The following is a 25,293-nucleotide window of genomic DNA, read 5'->3' as shown; positions in this document are numbered from 1 at the left end:
GAAAAGAAATTAAAGATAACTAGAAAACTATACTGTGTTGTAACTATTCAAATAATTTTAAAAAGACATCAATTTCTTTAAGTGTTCAAAGGTAAAAAGAAAATGAGGAGTAGCTATGATCAAACCAGTAGAAATAGGGGTAAAGAAAAACAATCTAAATAAATAATCCACATAGAGCAGATGAAAGAATTGGTTCTAATACACACTTTTTTTACATTTTGATATCACTGAAATTAGTATATCACCTTAGATAATAAAGACAAAAATTATAATTAATAATAAAAAGCAAAAATATATACTTGATTATAATGAAAATGAATAAACTTTTACAACAGTTTAAGCACAGTTTCTCTGTCAAAATATAATAGAAATTTTAAAAATAAATAATAAAAGTAGACTGAATTATGCTAAATTCTTTTAAATTAAAAACATTTTCCTATATTAAACAATAAATACAAAAAATTACTCATTATTTAGAAATCAATGGATAGAATACTTTGTTAAAGAAAACAGGGAATGCAGAGAAAGTAAAGTATCAGGAACATTATGATTTTAAATGCCTGTATTTATAGAGAAGAGAAAAAATATATGTTTTTATTAGATTACTTATCTGATAAAATATTTGCAATCTTTATAATGGAAAAATAGCAAAAGTAGAAGAGAAATGAGAAAAGAGATAAAGAGCCATTAGAGATAACTATATACATCTCAGTGAAAGAAATGAAAACTTGGACAAATTGCGTATTTGCTTGTCAACATATTGTCAAAGTATCAAAACTGGTAATAGAACAAGTAGAGAATTTGAATACACTAATTACCACTGCAGAAGTTAAAAAGACGATTAAAATTAGAATGAGAGAAGACCATAAGGCAGATGGTTTCAGAGTTGAATTTTACCTAACCTTTAAAGAATAAATGATTCTAAGATTATTTAAATTATTGCAGGTAGAAAACTTCACATATGTTTTATAATACCAGTATTAAAAACAAACGCGGAAAGTAAAAACCAAACGTGATATTATAGATCAATCTCATTTATTAATAAAGTTATAAAAATTTTAACACTTAACAAGTGGAATCTTACAATGTATTGCAAGAATAACACAATATGAGCAAACAAGGTTTATCATAATGAATGCATACGTGGTTCAATATCAGGAAATCTATATAATCAATTGCATCAATAAATTAATAGAGAAAAACACAACATATTAAGAAATGCTGAAATACATTTATTAACACCATTGCTAATAAAAACTTTAATAAAAAGAAATTAAAGAGAACTAGTCAAATATAGTAGAGAACTACTTAAATATAGTAAAGACTGGCTATCAAAAATTAAAGGTAACTACCTAAAATGGTGATCACTAAAATAATTTAATTAAAATTAGGATATATATTGAATTCTTACTATGATATTAATAATTATCATTGCCTTAGAGACGTTAGGAAATGCAATATAACAAAATGTAAAGTAAATAACATAAATGGTTAAAAGAAGAGATAGTTTTCTTTCCTTTTCCTTGTAATATTACTGCATGTTTAGATAATCAGAAAATCTCTAGAAATTCTAAAGAGAATTTCATAATGTGAACAAATACCAGCTAAATATCCAAAGTTAATAGTTTTTTTATCCTCGAGCAATAAATACCTAAAAGTGAAAAGGAGAACCAAAGAAACTCTAAAATATTAGAGATTATATAAACATATTTAGAAATATATTTCACAAGAAAATATCAATATTTACATGGAAAAACTATGTTGGCTGAAGGATGTAAAGTGCATCTGAGTAAACAAAAAACATGTTCTTGAAATGGAAAATCTAATATCTTAACAGTATCATATTCACATAACTATATATGTTTGATACATTTCCAATGAACAATTCATAAGACTCACTTGAAAGTACACAAAATGATTAAAGTTCCTAGTGAATAATAAGGACCTTATCAAAGATAATAAAATTATGAAGATAAGAAATTGAGAAGAAACGTGTTTACCAGATATCAGAATATACTATATCTCCATTAGTCAATGTGTTATTAGTATAGGAACAGATAACTATATCAGGCAAATACAGAATTCAAAATTAGATCCTTAATATAAATATTTATATATATATATATATATATATATATATATATATATATATATATATATATATTAGGAAAAAAGATCAACTGCCACAACTTGTTTCATGAAGAAACAATAAATTAATTCCATCTCATATGATATGTAAAAATCCAAAACAGATGAAAAACTTAAATGTACCAAGTAATATAATAAAATGAAATTTTCTTGCAGATAACCTAACTCCCTACGCATACAGGGGGTCCCAGAGATCTCCCTAGGTAAGATTCCATATCCTAGAAGTTACAAATGGAAAAGATCAATCTTTATATACTTAATACAGAAACATTTTTAAATTTTACATGACAAAAGTGTTAGGTAAGATGTGGGCAAAATTATTAATTTTCTCTCAATGCAAAGAGTTACTTTTGATAATACAATAATATGCTTTCTAAGTGCCAAGAAAAAGACACAAAATAGAGCAATGGACAAGATCTGAAGGGCAAATACAAAGAGTCAACCAGCATATGAACTAATGTTTAAAATTCACCAGTGGTCAGAGAAGAAAAAATTATAACTGTAATACCCAGAACCAGTGTTGATGTCAAGAAAAGGGTATTCATACACAATGCTGCAAGAATGTAAAGAGTTAGAGAGTCTCTATTGAAATTTACGTTATCTAGACTTTGATTCAGAAATTTCTCTCCTGTGAATCCATTCCATAGGAAGTTAAACACCAAATTGGGAGGATGTACAAAAGAATGATTATTTCAGATATGATTAAATATCAATATTAGTAATGATTAAATTTTGTGCCCTGATGTCCTTAGGAGGAGATGGAAACTGTGGTACTAATATAAGGAAAGACCTTACATCTTCCAAAAAAATCCAAAATAGCAATAACACCACGTGTATTATGAATCTATTTATGGTGTCTGCACATTGGTATCCATTTATAGTTTCTGCACATTGCACACTTCCAAGGGATATACTATTCTCACAGAATACAACAGAGTTCTTCTTATTTATGTAAAAATCTATTTATTTGTATATACAGAGGGTGCCTAACGATGTATATACATTTTAAGAAAGGAAAACTACTAAAATTGTAATACTCAATATATACCAATAATGAAAGATGAATACAAGTCACATTTGACTTCTGCAATTACAAGAGGTGCTCAAAGTGGTTACCATCAGGATCCAGACACTTCTGATTACAGCGAATTACTGCTTGAGCAACGTTGACCAAAGTGTCCAATTGTATACATTTGTTTGGCACCTCCGGTATATATAATTCAAAGCACAAATGGATCGTCATTAAAAAATTATGTTGATTATCTTTATCTCAGGGTTGGAGATTCCACATCATCTTTATTTTTTTCTCTTAAGCCGAAAAACAAAAACAAAAATCTATTTTTATTTGGAAGTGGGGAAGAACTAGCAGCTGCTATAGTTAAGTATCCAAAATTTAGTCCTTTCCTGCTTAGAGCTATCAATTTACTTTCAATCCCACTTAAGGATGCTTTGGTTTTTCTCATTCTGGAGTTCAAAATTATGGTACCTAAACCTCACTCTTTATTTTATTTTTTTTTTTATTTAATCACCTTCCTTAATTTTATTTTACTAGAACAATAAAACACTAAACCTTAAATTATAATTCAATTAGAGCAAGATTTAAAGAAATGAAAATAGCAAGTTATGATCAGTAGCAAACTCATCCGACATCACCACAAATCCATTATCCGTAACACAATTAACAATGATACCTGACACATCATGTAATGCCAAGTCCCCAACTGTCTCCAAAATGTTTTATCCAAACCAGATTCTAGAGGAACAAATGAAATGATATCACAAGGGACCAAATGCCCATAAGGTGGTATATTTTAGAGGACAGCTGTCCTAGTCTCAACAACTTATTGTTCAGGAAAACAAAGGGAGGAGGTTGTTGTACATTAAAGGAGGCTTAAACCTCACTCTTTTGATAGTCTCTCTCCTAAAAGGAATTCTGTCTTCAAGAATGGTTGTTGACATTACCTGCAATCCTATATTCAGTGGTCTTCACACCTAGTAGGACAAACTCCCTGCCTGTACTCCTGTTAACATCTGTAGACAGGACATGCATAAATATAAGAAGATAACTTAATTTCATTGATCTTAATTTAGGTTTGCAATTTTGAAGCTACTGATCTAAATACTAGAGAGACAATACCAACTATCATGTCCCTAGGACTCACATCCCTATTGCGGAACAAAAAAAACCCTTCAAAAATCTGAAATGAGTAGTCAGGCAATCAAGGGCTACAAAGAGTTTATTTACTTGCCTCTTTTTGTTGTTTAATAGCACATTTGTGCCAGTTTTATTGTTAAAAACATCTTCATGAGACATTACTTTAAACAGAAAATTGATTGTAATATTGTTATCTAAGTTACGGAGCCGTTAGATCAGTTTTCAAATTCTGCACAGAGAACACTATTTTAGCAAAATTAAATAGAGAAAATTGTAGCAAATCATGCAGCAATAATTTATTTTGCGAAACAAAAAGTGTATAACTGCTCTCTAATTACTAGCCTTTGAGGCATTTACAGCTAAATTAAAATCATCATTAGCTCTTAAGTGTGTTTGCTTTGATTAGTTCCTGTTTTATGAGGTTTTAGGCAGAAGTAATTTTGCAGTATTGTTATTAATGAATTTAATGTTAAGTGGGGAAAAAAAACTTTTGCTATCTGACAAGTATCAGCTCTAAAATTATCAGTTTACATTTGATCAAAAGTCACAGGGAACTCCCTAATATATTTACCAGCTATTGAAAATTATTACCGTATTTTGCCCTGTATAATGCACACTTTTTTGCCCAATTTGTGAGGGAAAAATAAGGGTGCACATTATACATGGGTAGTACTAATTCTGTATCTATATAAATGTTTTTAATTATTTTATTTACGCTTATGAGTTAAAAGTGTAACTCTAGAAATCAATTATGATATCCGTATGCAAAATAATACCCTGGAATACTGTAATTGGTTTTGTTGAACTTATGAAGGACTTGCAATGACAAAGTTCTTGGCCTTCTATGATGCATAAATATCGTCAATTTGTTACCGGTACATAAAATTTTTTGTACATTGTATCTTTGTAATTATTTGTTACATAAAATTTCTTGTACCATAATATGTTAAAAAATAAACGCTAAAATTCCTTTATAATATAAAAAACAAGTACCTAAATGTAAACAAATAAAAATTTGAATTAAACAAATAAAATGAAAGATTTTTTCCCTAAAAGTTTGGGCCAAAAGCCTGAGTGTGCATTCTACACAGGAGCACATTATACATGGCAAAATACGGTATATTCAAAGGAAAAATGTATCTTCAAAGCTAGTGTAATGGGAAAAAAAAGAAAAGAAAGCCTTAATCTCTTTATCACTATAGCCCAATAATATAGTTACATAGTGGAAAGAATAGACAGTCCTGTTTAGAACCATATTTCATCATTCTGTTAATTTGGACCGGTAGCTTAGCTGACCTGCAACCAAAGTTCTTCATCTGTAAAAATGGGGATACTAACACATTGCCTGAGATATAGTTTTACAGATTAAATAAAACATTGGGCGTTAAGTATCATAGTGTCTGGTATATCCACTCAGTAAGACTTAATCTCCTTTCTTTTCCACATGATCTAGTGTATCTAAAGATATTAGACGAATCATTCCAAGCATTTATCCAAAGAAAACTAAAGAATTTAGCATATTTATGTTATTACTGCACTTGAATTTTTGAAAGCGAAATAATATGTGCATGTGAATTTCCTATTTTAAACAGTAAGAAAAAAAAAGTATATCTTTTAGGTTATTAAAATTTTTGTATCAATAGGAAGATGATTCTTTCAAATATCATCATTTTATAATTTCTGAGAGAACTTATAAATATATGAACCCTGTCTCTGTCTGTTTCATTTGCCACCCAAATTCAATGATTAAACTTAATTGCTCCATGGGTCCAAATGTTAAGGGCTATGTGGAGGAAATTGAAACAGAAAGAAGAAATAAAGAAAAGAAAGTTAGGTCGTGGCCAGGTCTGCACCATTGCATTCATATGGCTCTAACATCGCTCATACCATGCTCTACATATGCATCTGTAACGCCTACAAAATACCCGTGTTCGTAAAGATAATACTCAAAATGTTGATATTGTATTGGACACTTATAATTTACTCCAAAAATATTTATAGATTGAGAAGTTAAATCTAAACGATTACCGTGTTATAGGGAAAACACATGGTTTTTTGTGTATGGCAAGGAGCTAAAATGATTCTACAACGTTCTTTCCCTTGGAGCCATCTGACCTCTCTGAAAGCTGTGGCATGCTTAATTATAAAATAGGGACAGTCATACCTACTTCCCAAAGTTGGAATCAAAGAAAAAGATAAAGAAAAATAATGCACTGTTTATATTACCGATATTCTCCTCTACTTATTGGTGAAAGAATTACATGATCAGAAAATGACCAATAAAAAAGATAATGTGTAGGGAAAAGTCTCAATATTTCATCATGAAAGATGTGTTACTATTTATATTTAAAGGGTGGATCAGGATACTAAAGAGTCCTGCAAGTTTTATATGACCAGCGTTTATTTGCCTCTGGCCAAGGTGAAATTAATGATAGGTGGAAACCATTTTATAGCCCTATTGGCATGCATTATGATATGATAACCACTGTTTTTTGGATAAGACCTGTTGGGGAGCAGCTCTCCCTCATAAGCCTTACGCACATTTCATATTAAGCTGTTTTTCCTAAAGATTTTTTTCATTTTTTTGTTTTGTTTTGTTTTTTAAGCTTTCGCTTTAGAAGAACACAAACACTACAAGTGTTGCAGAGGCACGCTGATTGGCGTTCATGTGTTATTGGGAGGAACACTTAGTGAAGCTGACTCACGCCTTCTACTACTGTGCGGTAGGGTTTGCGCTGCTACAACCCAGAATCACATTTGAGAAATCTTAGGTTATTAAACACTTGACCCACAAAAGCAATTTTAATTTAAAAAAAGAAAAAAGAAGATTTGGACTAGAGAGCAGCAGACTTGCAATAACAAAGTTATTTTTCTTCCACGAATCTTTGATAATGATCATTTTTAAAAAGTTGGAAGTGTATAGCTATAAAACCTAAATAGCCCTGAGATAATTCATACTTTGATTAGTAATTCCAAGTGTTTATTAAACTGCAGTCCATCGTCACCAGCACTAGGATAAGCCCGGTGATTCTTACACAGATTTATTATGTTTACCACCCATTTTCATAATGGAGCATAAAATTGAAATAAGATAGCAAAAAGGCACAAAATCAAAATAAACTGCAGAACAGTTTAACAAAATAAACTTCACAACAGAGTGTGATGAGCAAAAGATAACAGCAACCCAGACCTCGCACCGCAGACAAAGCAAGGCAGCCTCAGTTATCCAATCAAGGTCCTGCCCCAACGTGGTCTATATGTGGCAAACAGGTTTCATTTATAAATGCTCGGTTCACACTTTCATGCAAATACCCAAATCATACTTAAAAAACTTATTTTGTAGAAGAAACACTCTTCTTGACTAACCTTCACTAATATTTTGTATATGAGTTGTTGGACTCAAAAACCACATCTGGATATGCCAGGCATTTCTCATAATTTCTGGGTAAAAGATCTTTTTCTTTTAAAAGCATTAATTTTGTTAACCTATAAATAGACTAGGCCCTGATTGCTTTATTATCTCAAGGCTAAAACTTTAAAGAAAACTATGGCAAATGCAACAGTTAAATGATACTTTTTAATCCAGAACTCTTTTGCCAGTAAATTAATAGAGTTACAGTGCTTGATAATTATAATTATGATTATGAGTCTCTAAATATCTTGATGAGTATTTTGAATCAACCAAGGAAAAAAGTTACCTAATTTTTATCAATTATAATGTTTTAAGAGGTGATAATCTATAGAAGATTTTGTTGATAACTCTTCAAGAGACTGCCCTAAGTATAAGCAAAATTTTGCTCTAGTTTCTGAATCATTTCTTCCTCTAGTTTAACATGGAAAACAATTAACTAAGCTTTTCTTAGCCATTAAAACAAGGACCTGAAAACCAGGACACTATTACAGTATTGGCAATTCTTCATTGTCTTTTCCTCCTGACTAGCTGAGTTTAATTAATTAATTAATTAATTAATTAATTAATATTTTATTCCCTTCGCCCATTTTACACACACACCCACCCATCCCCTACCTTTGGCAGCCGTAAGTATGTTCTTGTATCTATGAGCTTTGGTTTTTTGTTTGTGTTTTTTTTTTTAGATTCCTCATATAAATGAGATCATACAGTATGTGTGTATTTGTCCTTTTCTGTCTTTTTTCACTTAGTATAATGTTGCAAATGACAACATTTCCTTATTTTGAATGGCTGAATAATATTCAAGCACGTGTGTGTGCGTATATATATTGTATATATCTATATATCTATATACATATGATATTTTCTTTACCTAGTCATCCATTGATAGACGTTTATGTTATTTCCATATCTTGACTACTGCAAATACTGCTGCAATGAACATAGGGGTGCAAATATCTTTTTGAGTTTTTGTTTTCTTTGGATAAATACTCAGAAGTGAAAGTGCTGGATCATATGGTAGTTTCATTTTCAATTTTTTGAGGAAACCCCATACTGTTTCCCATAGCAATTTTTATTGGTAATTATTCTAAATAGTCATTCACATGAGTAAAGAATTTCAAGTAGAATGCTATATTCTGATGATATTGTATTTCCTAGATATAAAACACAAATTGACTTAAATAATATTGTGAAAATTAATCACCATAAATAGTACTGTGTTTTTATGTTAATTACCTTTTACATCTGAGTAACATTGTACTCTTGGTTCTGCCTTACAGTTTTTCAACTGCAGAGAGGAATTTTATCCTCAAACCTAACATATAACAAGAGAAGTTCTCATATCAGTACATGCTGAAACATATGCTGGTCACTACATATATTGGAGATTTAGAAACAATAATTTTAGATCACTTGGAAGTATTTTAAATTTAAAATTATAATGCATCTGTAATTAAAATGTATTTGTTGAATTAAAAAGCTAACTTAGTTATTGTCAAATTATTATATTATTTTTAATGACATAAGAATCATGATTCAGTAATTTCTAAAACTAGAATTGTTTTAGCTAATGTGTTTTTCCTCAGTTCTATTTTTTTATTAATATAAGTTACTGTGGCAAAACACTGTTGATTTTTAAGTAATAGTTTACATAGATTAAGATATGCCTCATTTATCTGTAATATGCTAAAAAAAATTTGCAAGGATTGTATAATTATAATAGGCAACCTTGGTTTTCCAGTTTATTTTCCTGAGAAGTCTATAAGGTTGGTACTCTTATTATTAAACTCATTTTAAAGATTAGGTATCTGTGACCCAGAGAGTTTAAATCAATTGTCAGTTTAAATCAAGCAAGCAAGTTGTGAAGCGGGGATTTGAATCCATGCTGTGCGTTTGCTAGTACAACACCAACCAGTTAAAATTCATATGCTTTCCCTTTATTCTTTATTTTTTATTATTTTTTTAATATCTTATTATTATTTTAAAATATAGAAAGTAGAAAAATAATATAATAGCCACCCATTTTATCTACAATTCTGATTTCACAGATAATGATATTTTGTTTCAGACCCTTATTTTTTGTATTGTTCTTATTTTGTTGTGTTCCTTTTGGAAGCAGAATATAATAAATGGAGCTAAATCAAGCAGCAAGAGGACTTGCCTACTTCTTGCTTTTCTATCCCCACAGCCTCAATCCTCTGCTATTTCCTCAGACCCTCTCTCCTGGACTACATCAACAAACTCACAGGCCTCTCCTTTGCTCTAGTCTGTCTTTGATCCAGTTGATTGCTTATACAATTGGCATGATAATGTTCTCCAAACATTGCATTTTTCCTGTCATCCTCCTTTTCAAGAATATACAGAGCCTCGTTATCTATTTTAACAAAAACGTAGCACTCAGAGCCCTATGTCACTGGGGCCTTTTTTAACCATTCTCCCAGATAAACTTCTTTCCTGTACATTCTAGTGTCATCTTACACCTTACAACTTCCCATGGCTTCATCTGGTTTTGTTTTTGTTGTGGTGGTTTTGACAAACCCCTGCTCTTAACTTTTTTTTGCCAACTTTATTACAAATCTTCCTCTTCCAGGTGGTATAACCCATTTAATTACATTGCTTCTCTTCTGGGTACAGCTTTACTATTCAGGATTTCATTTCCAAAAATACCATTTAATATTTTTATTGGTTCTGATACCTCTTGGTTCAAGATGGTGGACTAAGAACATTCATATGTTTTCTGGTCCTTACAAAACACCATTGAAATGAAAACAAAAGTGTATACATGTGAACAAACGCACAATAACAATGAAATATAAGTGAAGGCCAACACTGGACTATGGTATTAATATAATTCTGAAAGACAAAAAACAGACATAAGTGTGGTGACAGATGAAACAAAGCAGAAATAACATAGGACAGAATAAGCAGAGAATCAGTTTAAAAAGCAATATCCAGGGCTATTTTACTGGGAGCTCCCTAAAGAGCCTCCAAACAGAGCCAGCAGGTATGCACACAGCGCACTACCCAATGAGGCAAAAAAAATCTTGTCATTGTTTGACAACATCCATGATGTGTCAGTACAACCCAAGGCCTCATAAATGTAGCATGACTGTGAGCTTGAAATTTGCACCATAAGAAGAAAACCGAAGGACCGCACTCTAAAACTATTTAACTAATCTTCCTAGAGGTACTTAGGGTCCTAGCGTGACTTTATAAAAATGGAACATGCCACAGAGTAAAGGCCTTTTTGTTCCGATTTGAGGTGTCCCTGCTTGCTGTCATATAATAAAGTAAAATAAGCAATTCATGGAGTCATCCATGTGCCCAAAGAGTCAAAGATTTTGTAGCCATAAAATGAAAACAGACTTTTATGAAAAAAAAAAAAAATAAATAAATAAATAAATAAATAAATAAAAATTTAATTATAAGAAAAAATTCTTAGAAATTAAAATATGACTGCCAAGAATGAAAAATGGCATAGTACTGATCAGAGATATAAATGAAACTATCTCCCAGATTTTAAAACCAAAAATTCAGACTGAAAATATAAAAGGCATAATATCCAAACACTGTGCTTGCCTCATCATGTGAACAAATCAAAATTACAACTAAATTATAAAACAATCAACCTGGAGAACCATCTGAAGTCCAGCTGAACAGAAGTTTTACAACTAAAGTTATAAAGAAGAAGCCATGTTGAGACTGGTAGAAGGAGTGGAGACGCGAAATGGGCTGGTCCCACACCCATGGGTAGTGGTTGAAAATCGGGAGAAATAACTCGGCCACAGAGGTTCCCCCTGAAGGAGATAGGGGCCCCAGCCCACCTACCAGGTTCCCCAGCCTGTGATACTAGTGCCAGGAACAGGAACCCCCCACAAATTTTGCCTATGAAAAATAGTGGGGATTCCAACCGTCCAAATGGGATGGAAGGTTGTGGGAAACCCAAATATATATATTTTTAATTTTATTGGGGAATATTGGGGAACAGTGTGTTTCTCCCGGGTCCATCAGCTCCAAGTCGTTGTTCTTCAATCTAGTTGTGGAGGGCACAGCTCAGCTCCAAGTCCAGTCACTGTTTTCAATCTTTAGTTGCAGGGGGCACAGCCCACCATCCCATGTGGAAATTGAACCAGCAACCATGTTGTTGAGAGCTCATGCTCTAACCAACTAAGCCATCTGACCGTCCTTTTGGCAATTTAGTGGCAGCTTGTTGTCTTTAATCTAGTTGTGGAGGATGCGGCTCACTGGCCCATGTGGGAATCAACCAGCAGCCCAGTTGTTCAGAGCTTGTGCTTGAACAACAGGCATCTTTTAAAAAGGCCCATGCAGGCACTCACCCTAAGCTCCGGCAGAGGGAGGGTGACTCTGGAGGCATTAGCCACTTATGGAGACTGAGTTGTGTAACTTCAGTGTGACTGGAGAGACAATCCCAATTTTCCTTGTGTGTGAGGCCCTTCTTTCATGCAGTTGGCAGACAGACACCATCTTTTCTGTGTTGAGCCCATCCCCACAGGCCAAATCTAAATATGATTGGCCCAGTGAACTCCGCTGTTCCACCCTGCTGACTCATTGAGATGTTGCCTCACCCAACTTGCCTACTGCAGGAGGCTTTGTCAGTGGCTGAACCTTAAGGCAGCCAGCAGGTGGTAATAGGCCTCAGAGTGTCTTGTTTTTTTACAGAGCTACCCCAGACCCAGTACTGGTGGTAGCCATCTTCATTTGGCAGCATGGCCTCTCCCATGCACTTCAAAGTAGAACACAGACAGCGACCAACCATGGTCACTTTGTAGCTGCTACCAGGGACTCCCCAGCTGGTCTCAAGCAGTGGCTGACCTGGGCCTGAACCAGAGCCCCACCCAAGAGACCCCAGAACTAACATACTTGGAGGTCAGCTTCAGATCATAGCAGAGCACCACCCAATTAGCCCTATAAGCAGCACACACAAAGGGCAGTCTTCACAGGCACCACAGCCAACTGGAGCCAATCCTGCACCATGGAGAAAGCCCTCTGCACAGCAGTCCATAAGCTGTGGATGTGACCAAATCCCACAGTCAGCCTGAGGATCAATACTACCCACTGATATGCCAACAGCAATCAAGACTCAACTATAACAGGAGGGCATACACAATCCACACAAGGTGGCACCCAGAGCAGGTGGCCAGGATACTGTGCCACTGGGCTCCACAGGACCCCTACTACATAAGGCTACCTGGCAATACTGGGAGACATAGCAGCCCTACCTAATACATAGAAACAAGCACAGAGAGGCAGCCAAAATGAAAAAACAGAAAAATATATCCCAAATGAAAGAACAGGAGAAAACTCCAGAAAAAGAACTAAACAAAATAGAGGTAAGCAAACTACCAGATACAGAGTTCAAAACAATGGTTATAAGGATGCTCAAGGAACTTAGTGAGAACTTCAACATATGAACCAGTCAGAAGTGAAGAATACAATCACTGAAATGAAGAATGCACTTGAAGGAATCACCAACAGACTAGATGAAGTAGAGTATTGAATGCAAGACATAGCAGCAGAAAATACCCAATCAGAACAGCAAAAAAATCCAAATAAATGAGGATATTTTAAGAGATCTCTGAGACAACATCAAGTGTAACAACATTTGCATCGTAGGGATACCAGAAGGAGAAGAGAGAAAGCAAGGAATTGAAAACCTATTTGAAGAAATAATGACTGAAAACTTCCCTAACCTGGTGAAGGAAATCGACATACAAGTCCAGGAAGTGCAGAGAGTCCCAAACAAGATGAACCCAAACAGGCCCACACCAAGACACATTATAATTAAAATAGCAAAGGTTAAAGACAAAGAGAGACTCCTAAAAACAGAAAGAGAAACGCAACAAGTAACTTATAAAGAAGCTCCCATAAGACTGTCAACTGATTTCTCAACAGAAACTTTGCAGTCCAGAAGGGATTGGCAGGAAATATTCAAAGTGATGAAAAGCAATGACATACAACCAAGACTACTCTACCTAGGAAGGCTATCATTTAAAAATTGAAGGATAGATAAAGACCTTCCTAGACAAGAAAAAGCTATGGGAGTTCATCACCACCAAACCAGTGTTAAAGGAATGTTAGAGTATCTTCTTTAAGATGGGGGAAAAAGATAAAAAATATGAATAATAAAATGGCAATAACTACATATATATCAACAATTGCTTTCATGTAAGTGGATTAAATGCTTCAATCAAAAATATACGGTGGCTGAATGGATAAGAAAACAAAGCCCCTTACATATGCTGCCTACAAGAGACTCACTTCAGATTAAAAGACACATAAACTGAAAATAAAGTGGTGGAAAAGTTATTTCATGAAAATGAAAACAAAAACAAACTGCTGGGTAGCAATACTTATATTAGACAAAATTATCTTTAAAACAAAGGCTATAACAAGAAAGAAAGAAGGATCCAGTAATCCTACTTCCTGGCATTTATTCAAAGAAACCCAAAACACTACTTAGAGGGTATGTGTGGTTCCTATGTTCATTGCAGCATTGTTTACAATGGGCAAGATATGGAAGCAGTTTGGGTGTTTGTCAATAGAAGAATGGGTAAAGAGGAGGCAGTATGTATATACAATGGAATATTACTTTGCCATCTGCGTCAGCATGGATGGACCTGGAGGGTATTGTGCTGAGAGGAGTATGTCAGACTGTGAAAGACAGATGCAATATGATTTCGCTTATATGTGAAATCTAAAGAACAAAATAAACAAACAAAACAGAAACATATATAATCTGAGTGCTGTGAGTAAAGGTCTTCAGATTAAGAGGCTGCTAGACAGCTAAACGAATTATAAACAAACAACAATTTTTAGAATTATTTTTATGAAATTTCATATCTCCAAGGATAAAGAAAAGATTCTAAAATCCTTCTGTACTTAAAATATAACTAAGTAAAAGTTTTTTAGGCAGAATATTTAAATAGGTAACTAAGTGCTCATCAGCCACACTTGTTGGTAACAAAGTAATGCTTCCATGGAAAGAGAAGATTCTGCTATGTCCTCTTCACCTGAGTCCCCAGTTTTAGTTGTTTATATAGTTTATGGGACCATATAAGTGGTTGATATTTGCTGACATGCCCAAAGGATATGAAGATGAATGAGAATTCCCTCCAGCCAGAGGGAACCCTTTAGCTCTTCTACTGATTATATCATTGTTAGTTATTTTGTCTAATATAAGTATTGCTACCAAATTGTTAGTAGGATCTGGAATAGTCCTCTATTAGAATTACCAATTTCCTTCCAACTGACAATTTAGCAATGCATCTTGGGTATCTTTCTCTTTCAGCACATAGAGATTAATCTCATTCTTTTTTAACAGCTTTTTTGGGGATATAATTTCTATATCCTATATTTTACCCATTTAAAATGTACAATTCAATGATTTTTAGTGTAATCAATCACAATATGTACAACCATCACCAGTCAGTTTCAGAACATTTTTGCCATCTCAAAAAGAAACCCTGAACCATTTTGGCCTGATATATTTAGATGGCCATTATTCAGCCTACCACAGAGTCCAATTCTAAGGTTTTTTTGTTCAGACCTATTATCTTGCACCTACTTTTCCTTACCCCAACCTTAAGCAAACACTACCTGTCTCTTTAGATTTCCCTATTTTGGACTTCCATATGCATGGGATCATATAATATGTGGACTTTTGTGACTGGCTTCTTTCACTAAGTGTAATGTTTCCAAGGTTGATTCCAGTTGTAGCATGTATCAATACTTCATTCCTTTTTATAACTACATAATACATTACATGAAATGCCATATTTTGTTTACCCATTCATCTGTTGATAAACATTTGGATTACTTCCACCTTGTGGATGTTATGGATAATGCTGCTATAAACATTCATGTACAAGTTTTGTATGGACATATGGTTTCATTTTTCTTTGTATATATCTAAGAATGGAATTGCTGGGGCATGTGGTAACTCTATGTTTAATTATTTGAGGAAATGTCAGTCTGTTTGCTAAAACAGTTGTGCCTTTTTACATTCCCACCATCAGGTCAGAGTTTGGGGGTTTCTATTTCTCCACATCTTTGTCAACAGTTGATTTTATCTGACTTTTTGGTTCTAGCCATCCTATTGAGTGTCAAATGGTACTCATTGTGGTTTTGGTTTGCGTCTTCCTAATAACTAATGATGTCAAGTGCCTTTCATATGTTTATTGGTCATTTGTACTTATTCCTTGGAGATATGTCTATTTTTATCTTTTCCCATTTTTAAAATCGGGTTATTTATATTTTTATTATTGAGTTGCAAAAGCTTGTATATTCTGACCTAATAACATTAGGTGGACATTATACAGCTTAAGGAGGACTAGAGAGTATAATAATGAGGCAGTTTGTGCAAAAAAGGCATTTATATCCTTTGCTTTCAGTTAACAATGTGTGTATAACTGAAAAAATCTCTAATGTTAACCTATTTCATAAGAAGTTATGTAGACCTTTGATATTCATGAAAGACATATCTTGAGACTTTCTTGAATCTGTAAGTTTCTATATGCAGAGTTGTTCAATTCTCTTGAGTCTTTCCCAAATCACATTTCAACATGGAATCTTCCATTTGTTGAACATATAATTAGCTCTGAAGCTAATTATCTGTCAATAAATAGATATTCATACTAGAAGAGAAAATTTATACTAGTGGGATAATCACTGACATTTTTATTAATTATCTTAAAATTTACGTAAACATATTTGGGACTCACTCATGTCATACATCAGATTAAATTAAAGAATGAATTATCAAAATATTTTCTTGTGGCTATCATCATGACATACTTAGACCTTTTAGTGTTACTTTACTTCCAGTAGCACACTGGCAGTTGACTTAATTTTGTGTTCACTTTTCACTGACATACACGTACATACACACACATACTATAACAAAAGTTACCTTGCATCTGCACACTGAGGATTATAGAATCAAAAGGCTACATGGAGATATGGATGTTGGCTGCTCAGGTTTACTTACTCACTCCTACCCATTAACTGATTTGCATCTGTATGGCAGTCTTAGAATGCGCAAAATTCAAAATTTTCAATTAACAAAACTACAAATCACTTCACATCAAAGGCCTTTGAATTTTCTTTAAAATAGTCAAAATTATGGATGTTAAATCTTCAACCTAAGGAGCTTCTGAGTAAAAAAGTCAGGAATTGTGAGTAATAACACTGTCTTACTTTACACGATTCAGAGACATTTAGTAAGTAGAGCTTTTCCAAGGGAGAGTAATTAAGATGGTGAGGGTCTCAAGATCAAGAGAAATGGTTGAAGGATCTGGGATAAAACGATGAAAGAAATTTGATAACCGTCTTCCAATAATAAAAGTACTTCCATATGGATAAAGGATTATAGCTTGTTAGTTTAACTGCAGAGGGTAGAACTAGGACAAATTAATACAACTTTTAGAGAACTCGGTTCAAAGAAGTACTTTCTAAGAATTAGAACTGAATATTTTTAGAATGGGATCTCATAATAGGTAGTGAATTCTATAAACTGGGACATATTCAAGTCAAGCTTGGTCAATCCCTTCATCAGATAATGGTGGTGCTGATGAAGTGTTAGAATAGATATCTTTCCAGGTTTTCCTCATAGCACTGATTCTATTCTGAGTTTATACAGGCTATGAAACATTTAGGGCTCAATTTAATAATTACCAGAGGGCTGAATGTTATTCTTTTGTAATGACATTAAAATATTACTGTAGCAAGAAATATTAAAATTTTTAATCTAATCTTGTGGCCCTTTCTGACTTGATGTTATTGGTTTGGGGGAGGGGGCAGTTCTGCTATTTGTCATTTGAGAGAAGCAAAATTGAGCTATAATTGTCTTAAAGTGTTTCTGCAAAATATAATTTTCTCATGATGTTCATCATATAATTAAATTGGTTTTATAAAATATATAGTGTATGCTAGCAGTATCAACAAATGAAATGGCATTCTAGTCTGACATGAAGTCTTGCATATAAATACACACTTCGAACTTCCAAACTCTTTTAAAATGTGGTAAATACTGTAATTCACTAAAAACCATCTTATAAAAATTTAAAATTTATTTCAAATGATGCTTTTCTAACATAATTACTCTTATTTTATATTATTTTGTTTGCCGTGTACTACATATACAGATTACTACATTACTAACAAATATTAAAGGACTGATTTTTGCTGGGGAGGTCTTAAAATTTTCACATATATACAGTGAATAATTTAAAAACAATAACGGTCTTTTAAAAGTTTTCATTTAGAAAGCAATTCTTATACTCATAGAAACAGACAATAGATATTATATTGGTACTTTCAAGAATGTGGATACCATATTTCCAGAAAACTAAGTCTCCCTATTGATCTATCTACAAATTATGTGTAATGGATGGTGAAGAAGAAGAGACGAAAGAAGATGAATTTTTACATTCAAATCCTTGGTACAACACTTATGTAATTGTAGGAACTCAGACAAGTCACATAATACCTGTGAGCTTCAGTTTCCTGAACTCTAATATAAATATAATAGTATTCACCATATAAGATTGTTTTAATTATCATAGATTGTCTATAAGATAAATATAGAATGTAAGACTAACATACAATAAGAATAGAACTCTTAAGAGTGTTAGACGAAATTGCAGGAACTTGATCAGTGGTTGCTATTACTGTAGTAGCTGTCATTATGACTACTATGATTACTTTTTTTTTTTTATGATTACTTTTTAAAGAAACTTTGCAATGGGTGTTGGTTTTCCCTATCAACTGCCCTATCTCAGCCCACTACACTTCAATAAGATATTAAAGTATCAGAGAAAATCCATATTGATTATCCCTTTTCTTTATCTTGTAAATAAGATTGTTTGAAAATGAATACTGATAAAATAAAAAATGGCAGCCTTGTTACTTAGGGCCAGCTCTTGAAAGTTAACACCAATATTGAAAGAAGTGAAATGTCTCAAAGTCCGTATTTCTTTAAGAAACTAAGTGATTCTCCTACCCCAAATTCTTGTATTAGTTCTCAACTAACAAAAAGCTCAAATCTCTAATATATAAGAAATAATACTACATTATTTTTAATATGCTATTTTTGCCAATAAAAATTAATATATAAAATCACTGTTTTGTACATATAATATGCAATACTTTATGATGCTTATTCTTAAGAATCTTGTAAACTATTATGAAGAAAAACACACTTGTAATTCCATTTAGTTCACTGCTAGAAGTAGAGAGGAACTGTGTTTGTTTTTTTTTTAATTAGGGTTTAGCTATGCCAGTTAAATTTTTTATATTTAACTTACTTTTTCTTACAATTCTTATTTTCTTTATGTTTCTTATATACCAGCTAACCCCACGTTTTTTGCTTTTTTGTGAAGTTTTTGTCTTACAGTTATATCTGTAGTTCATGTGTTGTTTTATAATATATATTCATACTGTATCATGTATACCTCACAGAGAAACTGGGTTAGTTATGTGGCAACAAACTAACACATCACTCTTGGGCAGAGTTTTCATGCTAGGCATATCTCACAGTTTCACCCATTATCAGTTGTCTTTGGGTGCCTATTCCTGATTTAATGGTGCCTGGATGATAGGGTTAGCATGACACAAAATATGGCGATTCATGGCTGCATTTTCCTAAAAGAGCACCATGGATATAGCAGGTATCTAGTACACCTATCCAGCCTAGATATCAGTTAGTGTAGATTTCAAACCCTCTATAGTATAGATCTAGCTCTTCTCAGGCACATCTTCCCTGCAAATACTACACCAGTTTACTCAAATAAACATGCATAAAGAGAAATGAGGGCAATACTGTTATTTTTTACAACAAATAAAGGTAAAAAAGGAGATGGCAACTAATAATAATACTTATTATAAAAATAGCAAACATTTGTCAATTACTTACTTTCCAGAATTATGCTGCATATTGATAGCCATTATTTTATTTAATCCTCAAAACAGCGATAAGACATAGGTGTTATCATTTGTCACATTCTGCAGGTGAGGCTTAGAGAAGTTAAGAACTATGTTCCTTGTCCCCAGAACTAATAAGAAGTAGATCAGGGATTCAAACAATCTGTTTGATGTCAGACTGTAATACCAACCACCACACAGTAGTTTTCAAGGTATCGTCCACAAATCATGTGCATCAGAATGATTTGAACTCTTACCAGGAATCTGCATTTTTAAGGAAAGAATCTGGTTATCCTTAAAGTGTTACACATCATGTTGTACTTCCAGTTTACAGGGAGAGAAATAATGACCCAAGTTCTGTTATCATAAGTAAAGGCACGGTGAAGACATAATATAGTACCTCTATTTAAAGACTCAGAATGTGGACAACCTAGAGCAGTTTTTTGTTTAAAAAGTACATGATGACATATTTCAGTTACCAGAAAGATGAATCAAATAATGAACCCAAGACAGAAAATGCTATGAATATTGGTGGCTATGGAAATGAGCCTGCTCTTCGTGGGCAAGTTACTTAACCTCTCTGTCCTCAGGTTTCTCATCTGCAAAATGGGAATAATCACAGCTTCTCTGCCATGGAGTTGTCATGAGGTTTAAGTAAGATCATTCACAATATACCTAGCAAAATAAAGGGCACTCTAAAAACGAAAGCTTTATCATATAGACACGTCTTTTAAAATGTAAAAGAATGTATTCCAAAGGAAACCAAATTTTATGGAGGTGCAGTACTTGAGAGAACAGTCACCTGTGCAAAGAGAGAATTCAGCATGATGATTCACATCAGACCTGGAGTTTAGATAGGAGTGTTTGCACCGAATTGAGCAATTATTACTCAAATTTCTCTCAACAAATATGTGTCTTGGGAAAACCAAAGGCTGAATGATAGCTTGAATAGTGGTCTCATTGATTCCCCAGTAGCACACCTTCATAAGAGAACCCCTCTAAAACATTTACCTTCTGATTTCACAGAAGACAGCCTCACTGTTATGGCACCATGAGGACTGAATGTCTCTGGCCTGGAGGCCAATCATACGAGTTCTGACAATTAGGTTCATGAACTCATCCTAGAAAAAGTGCTCCATATCTCATTGTTGAATATCACTATGGTCACCTTCAAGGTACTCCCCTTGGGAAGCTATGCACTGATGCCAGTGCCCAGTCTACCATTCAAAGCAATTTTAGAACTCTTTTTCTGGAATGTCAATCAGAGCTGTTGTCATATTACCCTGATGTCCTGAATGTCATCAAAATGCCTTCCTTTCAATATTTCCTTTATCTTCAGGTAAAGAAAGAAGTCACTGGGGGCCAGATCAGGTGAGTAGGGAGGGTGTTCCAATATAGTTATTTGTCTACTGGCTAAAAACTCCCTCACAGACAGTGTCGTGTGAGCTGGTACATTGTCATGATGCAAGAGCCATGAATTGTTGGTGAAAAATTCAGGTTATTTTTATCTAATTTTTCATATAGCCTTTTCAGCACTTCCAAGTAGTAAACTTGGTTAACTGTTTGTCCAGTAGGTACAAATTCATAATGAATAATCCCTATGATATCAAAAAAGTTTAGAAACATCGTTTGACTTTCATTTGTACTGATGGAACATTTTTAGTCATGGAGAATTGGCTGACTGTCATTGTGCACTTTGACACTTTGTTTCAGGGTCGTTTTGGTATCATGTTTCATCACCAGTGATAACACGACCCAAAACATCACCTTGTCTCTCCAAAAGGTCTTGGCAAACGTTGACTCTCCTTTGCTTTTGTTCATCGGTGAGCTCCTTCAGGACTATTTCCGCTCACACCATACTCATGCCAAAATTTTCAGTTAAGATTTTCCTTACTATTTCTCTATCAATGTTTACTTGGTCTGCTATGCTTCTCACAGTCAGCTGATGATTTTGACGCACAATTCAATAATTTTGCAATGTTTCTGTCAATTCTGCTTGTTATTGGCCATCCTGACCTCTCTTCATCAGTGACACATTCTCTTCTCTCAGAAAAATGTTTAATCCATTTGCAAACTGGAGTTTTCTTCGTGGCATTATCCCTATAAATTTGGACTAACATGTCCCTGATTTCACTTCCATTCTTGCCAAGTATAATAAGAAATTTAATATTTGTTCATTGCTCTAATTCAAGTTCAGACATTCTCACAACAGCACATAAAAACACGCAACAATAATGAATGCCACTCAGCAAGACACCAACACACGTCGACACGAACACAGCTGTGAGACAGATATAACAAGGTTATAAAGCTTTACTGAGCTGTTTGTACAATGCTACGAAGGTAAGTGCACGGTGGCAAGTTCGGGAACTTAAATGTCAGACCTCGTACATAGCAGCAGCAGCAGCAGCAGCAGCAACAGCAGCAAGAAAAGCTAACAAAAGCCCAGAGTCTGTCTTCAAAGACATCCAGTAGCTAGGAAGAGTAGATTACATTTTCAGAGTACATGTCAGATACTGCCTAGAGACTTCCTAAGTAGAGGTCAAGGTCCTACTGTTATACAGGTAGGGGTTAATGAGCTAGCAAATTAGTATATTAATATTAATGGAGCATCCTTAGTACCCACAGGCTAATGGAGTCTGGGGTCATTTGGGTTATATTAACATCAAACAAAGGGGAATTTTAGGCGAAAGGCATTTACCAGGATGAAGAGAGCAATTTTACTGATTAAAGAAAATAAAATATATAGTTATTACCTGAGGTGAATAACATAATATCAAAAATATAAAACTAAACACTACTAAAAATTAAGGAACAATTCATAACACAAGAAGAGTGTTTCTCAGTCTTTGACAGATGAATAGGGAAAAATATTAAATCACTTTATAGATTCTAAATAATATAATTAATGAAATCATATTCAAAGTAGATGTTTATAAATTTAGGTACTTAAAAAAAAAAAACCTCAAATTTCAACAAAAGATAAATTCTCTAAGGCAGAAAAGATATAGTCTATGTTCTATGAGAAAGTTAATTGCAGGTCAAACTTTGAGGGATTTTAGGAAAGTCTGCAGCCTGAGCTGAGAGAGGTCATTTGTATGGAGGGGACACTGGAGGCAGCTCGAGTGGGCCAGCTAGTTGGGTGGGGTGGGCTCTTGGGAATTCAAGGGACAGAAGTAGGAGGATGGTGTTGGTCAAGTTGATGGAGACTTGGGCTTGGTGCCTGCCTATTCTTGCAGGCTGGGTGGTGGGAGAGCTGAACAAAGGAGCAGTGACATCTGCCAGCACTTCTGTCTGGGAAAAGGCTGCCCCTCCAGCACTTGCCCTGAAGCCAGGCAGTTCAGTTCCTCCCCAGGTGTCCCTGGCATCTTTCAAGCTGCTGGGTAGGTGAGTCCCTCAGAGACCTGACGATCTCTGCAGAGTGCCCAATGCAACCTGAGGACTTTCTGATGGATGCCCGTGCTTGCCCCCTGAAATTTGGCAACTATGTGTACCCTAATTCCGAAGTCATCTATGTTTGGACCAATGGCACCATGAAGTTGGTGGTGGTAGCAGAAGACGGCTCCAGGCTGAACCAGAACCACCCAATGGGGCAGACGGTGGGCACGGAGAACACCAGCTCCAGCACAGATGAATAAACCATCATGACAGTTCGTTTTCACCTGAAGAGGAAGATTGGGTACTCTGTCATCCAACCTGCCTTCCCTGCATAATGACCACGATCTTGTCACAGGTGTCCTTATGGCTGAACGGAGAATCCGTCTCAGCCAGGACAGTGTTTGGGGAGACCACAGGGCTGACCATGACAACCCTCAGCATCAGTGCCCAGAATTCTCTGCCGAAAGTGGCTTATACAACGACCATGGACTGGTTCATTGCTGTGTGCTATGCTTTTGTATTCTCCGTGCTGATAGTTTGCCACAGTCAACTATTTCACAAAGAAAGGCTGGGCCTGGGGTGGAAAGAAACCCTTGGAAGGTTCCAAGATCAAGAAAAAGGAGTATAAACTCATACTAAATAAGTCAACAAATGCTTATACTACCAGGAAGATGACCTATCACCCCAACATCCCAAAGGAGCAGCCCTGGCAGGGGTCTCCAATGCATTCTTAGTCTCAGTAAAACCTTCGGAAGAGAAGACCCCTGAAAACAAAAAGACTTAAAGCAGAATCAGCAGTATTGACAAAGTGTCCCAAATTGTATTCCCAGTCTTGTTGTGCACTTTCAACTTAGTTTACTGACAACATATTTGAATAAGGAACCAGTAATTAAAGGGGCTGCCTCTCTGAAATGACCTGACATGCTCTGAAACTCCAAGAGAGCCATACTTCCCATGGAATGGTACTCAGGAGAGGTTGAGCTCAGAAGGATTTTCCATATTTGGGCACTATCGTTCATGAAATTTTTGCATGTTTAATAATATGTACAAATAATATTGCCTTGATGCTTCTACATATAACATCAGATGTTTCAAAGATGTCACAGAAACAATGGCTCTGACACTCAGATACTCAATATCTTCCACTGATAGTTTACAAACAAAATAAGTATATTTTTCACTGTTCCAAGCATTACCTAACAATGTTTTTATACTTCAAATGTCATTTCATACAAAATTTCCCAGCAAATAAATATTTTAGGAAATGCTCCATGATTATTTCTTGACCAAATCTCACAAGAAACAAAGATCACAAAGAGCACATTTTTTATTAAAAAGAAACTGTGGGTATTTATGTACAAAATTAATTGCCTTTGATAATCCTTAGTGTTCAGAAATTAGAAAGTCTTGCATGACCTTACTTTAAGAAATATAATAGGCAAATACATATGGAGACAAATTTAATAATAAAAACATATGGTATGTTAGATTAAAGATAAAATATTTCCCCAAGGAAAAAAATTAATTGCTTAAAAATATCTTTTTTTTTTTTGGTGGTGGGGAGCATAAACTTATCCCCCTCCCCTCCAACCCTCACAACAAACATAACAATGACCAAGAAAAAAACATAACAAAAAGCGGTGTGACCACAATCTTGGCATTTGGCCCATGTGTTCACCATCTGCAACCTTGACCTCCTCTTGTTGCAGCCCGTGTGTAGTGCTTTAGTGGAGACAAATTGTAATTGAGTTATTTTCCATTTCATTTTCTTGTACACACTTCATGACTGACTTACTGCTCTGTTAGCTTTTGTAAATGAGTCTTAAATGTTCATTAAAAATTATAAAAATAAACTGAAAATAATTAATTACATATAAAATGAATAACAAATGACTAAGCATTCCCTAACCCCTTGGAAATAGAGTATTAGAAAGTAACAGTAACGAGAAAAGTATATATTAAAAACCTAAGAGAAACATATGCACTGATAAGAAAATAGCCTCAAAGCTTTTTAGTATTTAGATAATTAGAAAATATTTAGTTAACTTAATAAATTAAGAAGGGAATCATAAAATAAATCAAAATGTTGGAAAAGAAGCAATTAGTAGTGGTAAAAGAATTAATGATTTAGAACAAGGAGAATAACTGATATATAAGTCCTGGAGTATACTTTTTGAAAACAACAAAAACTAAACAGATAAGGTAAATGTGTGATATTATAAGAAACAGAGAAAACACATATAGAAAAATATGAATTACT

The 25,293-nt window shown here is 34.1% G+C and overlaps 1 pseudogene; it reads left to right on the top strand.

Moving 5' to 3' along the window:
• Window positions 1-20,116: 20,116 nt before the first annotated feature.
• On the top strand, window positions 20,117-23,948 carry LOC109461020 (gamma-aminobutyric acid receptor subunit alpha-5 pseudogene; annotated as a pseudogene).
• The last annotated feature ends 1,345 nt before the right edge of the window (window positions 23,949-25,293 follow it).

The sequence above is a fragment of the Rhinolophus sinicus genome, chromosome 7, assembly GCF_057876585.1.
Source record: "Rhinolophus sinicus isolate RSI-liver-muscle chromosome 7, RSI-T2T, whole genome shotgun sequence".
Lineage (NCBI taxonomy): Eukaryota > Metazoa > Chordata > Mammalia > Chiroptera > Rhinolophidae > Rhinolophus > Rhinolophus sinicus.
This window is presented reverse-complemented; position numbering and strand designations above follow the sequence as displayed.